At 32.4% G+C, this 5,480-nt stretch overlaps 1 long non-coding RNA gene across 1 annotated transcript; it reads left to right on the plus strand.

Annotated features, from left to right (window-relative positions):
- Window positions 1–324: 324 nt before the first annotated feature.
- LOC145296240 (uncharacterized) lies at window positions 325–5,122 on the plus strand. The gene is made up of 3 exons (XR_013869975.1): window positions 325–439; window positions 1,281–1,348; window positions 4,872–5,122. It is a non-coding gene; the product is annotated as an uncharacterized LOC145296240 (long non-coding RNA).
- Window positions 5,123–5,480: the final 358 nt, after the last annotated feature.

A 5,480-nucleotide genomic window follows, 5' to 3' on the forward strand; every position in this document is an offset into this window, starting at 1 on the left:
GATGAGACAAGAGCATGTTGCCACCTTGATAAAATACAGATTTCCCGAGTTCGACATAAAGTCTCCTGCGTTTGATATAATGATTATTGAATTTGAAGATATGCTTTGTTAATTAAAAACAGGCAATTCGCAATTTTAGATTTGATTTTTAATTTGAGATTTACCTTTTTAACACTTAGTGGAAATTTGTTCATTTGATGTTGAGCTTTTATTTGATATTCAACTTCGTTTATTTATGAATGAGTTTTGTTCGATGTGACGTCAAGCGTTTTCTATTTGACGTTTATTTTTATTATAAAGATGATAAATTGGTTGATCTAATGCGATGTGGTGAATAACATGTTTCCTTTAATGTGTTATAATTTAAATATATTTCAGATTAACTACCTAAAATCTGTGGTAAATGATATTATCGATGATGTTGTACCTCAGTTACCCGGTAAGTACATATCAGGAGTTCTCTATGAAATGTAATAAAATTGTATGTATAAACTATATTATAATTTAGCGCTTTTAAATAAATTTTCAAATACTCATGTATTCATTGTCTGTCGCTACTCTATTTTTAACAGATACGAATTTCGTTATCGGAGTTATACACTGTCTATAGAAAAAGTAATATTGTTTTCAACTCGCATGCTTGTATTTGATGCTGTGATCTCTGTCCATTAAGTAGAAAGTAACATAACCATCTCTGTCACTCATATTCCCTTGTTTTAATAAGAAAAATAAGTTTGCAAAGTCTATTTCTAAATCATAAAAGACAAAATCAAAAACTAGTTAGCTTCTGCTTGATATATCACATCTTTTCTGTCTCACTCGTTTCTTCCTCCCTTTTTTATTGAAAATAATGCATGACACCTCGTATTATTATTATCCACAAAAATCTGTTTAAAAGTGATATAATAATAGTTAGAGTAGCAAAGTATTACCAGTTAATGTAACAAATAACAGTAGCAGTATATCTGCACGTGAAAGTGAACAGTCCTTCAACTTTCTGCATAGATTACTTTCTAAGGAAAAGCTAATATAAATTGAAAAAAAATTATAAAAGAAAACAAAACAAATATATATTTCGGCTAATCACTCAACAACATGAACGTAAACCCAGGTCAGAACCGATTTCCATATGCATCTTTTAATAGAAAGGCTTTGTCAATAAAAAAGAAAAAATGCATTATAGAAAAGATAAAAGTTATAGCATATCTTGTTAATGTAAAGAAACGTTTAGGATTCGGTAAATAATAGTAAACAATGATTACATTTGGTTTCAATTTCAGGTCAGCAAATTCCATTACTGCTGCCATCACACGCGCTGCTCTCGAATCCAACAATAAGAATCGTACAGGTAAATGCCATATTTTGTTGTTATTTCCACACCAAATATAAACCGTATTTTTTTTTACATGAGGGTCACCACTTATCAAGGCCCGAAGGACACTCAGGGATAAGGGTTATTGCGTGTACAGTGATCAATGAGATAGTATTGTAGTAATCATTAGTATTGGAGATTTGATAGAGTGTCTTACTTAAGGGGGCAGTTTGTCAGGAGTTTGTTTCTGTTGGACTTGAAGACATCCAAGTTGTAGCCAGGTGAGAAACAGGCAAGCGGCAGAGAGTTCCACTGGCGTGCAGTTCTAAGAAAGAAGCTTTGTTCATGGAATCTACGTTTGGATTTAGGCACAGATAAAGATTGAAGAAAATTATTGACAGTACTTTCAGCCAGACGGTGTTTCTCGTGAGAGATTGGTGAGGGGGGACGAGAGATTGCAGCTCAGACGAGCACCTGCCATGGAAATAAGGATAAAACAAAGATAGGCTCGCAACGTCTCTCCTGTGGGAGAGAGGTTGCAGGCAAGAGAAAAGGGCATCCCACACTAAACCACGAAGTCTATTTTGTACTCTGTCAAGGCAGGATAGGCTGTTTTTAGCAGCTCCTGTCCAGATGTGGCAGCAATACTCCATCCTTGGACATACTTGGATTTTATTCAGATAAAAATGGATCCTCCCCAAGACTAGAGCCATCCATTTCAATTAATGCCAGATTGGGATCAGAGCGTTGATGATGTAAAGATAGAAGCTTGGTTTGGGATGCATTAAAAATGACCAGCCACCTCTTCCCCAATTGTACCGCGCGCTTAAGATCAGAGGAGAGAGAATCAGAGAGAACTTTGTCATTTACGGCCTTTGATGTGTTGCCATAGATGGTCGTATCATCAGCATAGCTGTCAACGAATGATTTAAGTATGTGTTTTGGGAGATCCTTGATGTAGATCAGGAAGAGAGTTGGGTCCAGGATGGACCCCTGAGGGACTCCAGCATTTATATTGCAGGCCTCCGATTTTTGTCCATCTACCACTACTCTTATGAGCCTAGCGGAGAGAAATGATTTAATGATGGAGAAAACATTTCCAGTTATACCGTAGCTGGAAATCTTGTGAAGTAGGCCCATATGCCATACCTTATCGAAAGCCTTAGATATGTCAAGAGCAATTGCCCTGGAAAGGAAGCCTTTGTCAAGATATTCACTAATCCTATGAAATATAACCGTTAGCACATCTGCTGTAGATCTTGCAGAGCGAAAACCATATTGCATGTCACTAAGAAGGTTGTTGCTGTTGAGGTGGTTGACTCCTTTTTATTTAATATGGATTCCAACAACTTACTCATGACACACAAGAGACTTATTGGTCTGTACTGAGAGGGAGATGACTTTTCACCTGAATTCTTAAATACGGGGCATACTGATGAGGTTTTCCAGGGTGTTGGAAAGCACTTCTCCTTAAGGCAACGCTTAAACAGTTTTGTAAGTATGGGGGCAAGTTCTGGTTTGAACTTTTTCAGCACTATAACTGGAATGCCGTCAGGGTCAGTTGCTTTACTGGAATCAAGGTTCTTGATTAGCTTGACGACCTCACGCACAGATATTTGTATGCTGCATAGCGTGTTGTCTGTTATAGGAGGAAATACGGGGAGTTGATGGCGTTTGTCGCATAGAGTAGAATTAACTGCAAAGTTCTTGGCAAATTGTCTGGCCTTGTCTGATGCTGACGAGATGAGCTCAGGTCCATTGATGATGGTTGGGATAGAACGCACGCTTCTGCTCAGGATGCTGTTTGCTATTTGCCAAAACTAGTGGGAACCAAACCGCTGCTCAGCTACTTTGGATTTAACGGACTGAGCATATAGCACTCTTGCATTTTTTATTACTCTTTTACAGTGGTTGCTGGCAGTCCTGAAAGCAGCTTTAGTCTTAGTACATCTATTACGTTAGTAGCTATGGACAAAAGTTATTTCTGTGCGCGATGGCAGCTGCACATTCTAGAGAGAATCATAGCTGGCTGTTAGGTTTGTGTTGGAATTTTTTTGATGGTATGAATCGGTCTATGCCTACAATTAACCATTCGCTCAGGTCTGATACTATAGAGGACCTATCCTTTTTAAACATGGAATGCAGAGGTAGATCAGATATGAATGTACGGAAGCTAAACCGTATTAATAATTAATAATGTGAAATTTTTATGAATCAGGTTCACTCTCCAATACACATGTTCATCGTATTTCATATTGAAAGGACTACAACAATTACTACTACTACTAATAATGCTACTACTACGACTACTACTACTATGTAAAACAATTATATAAAAAATGTAACTTCTATTATTAGAGTTTTTTTTCAATGATAAATCGACTGTGATACACAATTCAACGGTGCTAATTCTCAGCGGACTACTATATGGTCGGATTCAAGTCCAATGTATAAAAATACCTGTTGAGCCGTCCTCTTATTCTCAAATTCTGCCCAGCTTTAATCACTAGTTTATGGATTGAACATCAGTTTTTGGAGATTTACTATTTAAAATAATAGTATATACTTTTTCAATAATCTTGATTAATTAGAAAGTAATTTTTTCAAACAAAAAATTGGCAGAAATCTGTCCCATAACTCGTTGAATGTATAATTCAAAATTTATAAGCATTTCATTTGTTTGGACATTTTATGTATTTAATAATTATTGTGTAAATAGTATATTTTGTTGAAATTGTTCGTAGTATAATAATTAATAAATAATTCATATTATTTCAGATATTTATTATGTAATTATACCCTGGCATATATATGGATAGATCATTAATATAAATATTAATTAATAATCCATACTAAATGTACTGTTAATTCCTCTAACTTTAATATTATAATATACATTTTATATATTACTTTTAAAGAATTATATATTATATATATATATATATATATATATATATATATATATATATATATACTACAGTCATTATAGTTCCACTGTTATAGTTACATATTCATTATTAATTACCAATATTGTTCAATATCTAGATTAATTCAAACGTGATAATAACTAGGATTTTCATATAATAAATATTAAATATCCATAATTTATATTTCAGCTAATAAATTTATTAATTCCTATTTTGTAATGAGGTTTTAATTTGTAGTAAATATTATATTATACTTAACCATGTATGTTATATTATATTTCACATAATTTCATATAAAACAAATAAAAATTCATTCATCCAACATCCATATTATTCTTACGGTACGCATATTATAATTAAGCTGTTTTTCATGAAATTTTATACTTCATATATTTTCCCATTATCACATTAATTCTAAAATATATGACTTTCATATCATTTTATTGACATGCGTTTTATAACTAACATCATCTGATATATCATGCGATTGTTATATCTTGAATATTAATTTAAAATTAATATGACTTTCATATTGTACTTTATCTATTAACTACTTTTTTAATTTAATTTTCTTATTTTTAATTTTATTTTAAAATTTATATGGTATGCATTAATTTTTTGTTTCTTTTCAGAATGCCATAATTGTCGGAAGCGACTTAAAAATTACATCCATTTAATCATTGATCGGCAACCGAGAAAAGGAGTGGAAAAATGTTCATAATGCACGAGTTTTATCTTTTACATTTATTATTGAACACATATTGATACATGTATAAGTTTATCAAAGTCTTGGTTTCTTTCGCTCGATATCCAATCGTAAGGAAATAACCTTTTTTTGTTCTAATAGTTGTTCAAATAAATAAACATATATATATATAAATAACTTGTTGCTTTATATACATTTATATACATGTATTTTTTCTCAGCATTTTTCAGGTGTTATCGCCTTTGCATTTTTGTTACCAGTCAAATGTCTAAGATTAACATTGTAAATCAAAACTTGTCAATTAGAAACGAATAAGAAGAAATGATAATTAATTGGTTTCCTTAACTCAGTGACGTAAGAGCGATTTGAAGATTGAATCTACTTTATTGTCTGATAGTATCATAACTAAATAATCCAGATTAAATCCTTATTGGAATAAATCAATCTACAATACATAATTTACACGGTAAATATAGGTGAGCTGTAAATAGTAGTAATGACAATTTGAAATCAATTTAATCAAATAAGCAAGATT

This window comes from Euprymna scolopes, chromosome 16 (assembly GCF_053919585.1).
Source record: "Euprymna scolopes isolate OS-2025 chromosome 16, ASM5391958v1, whole genome shotgun sequence".
Classification (NCBI taxonomy): domain Eukaryota; kingdom Metazoa; phylum Mollusca; class Cephalopoda; order Sepiida; family Sepiolidae; genus Euprymna; species Euprymna scolopes.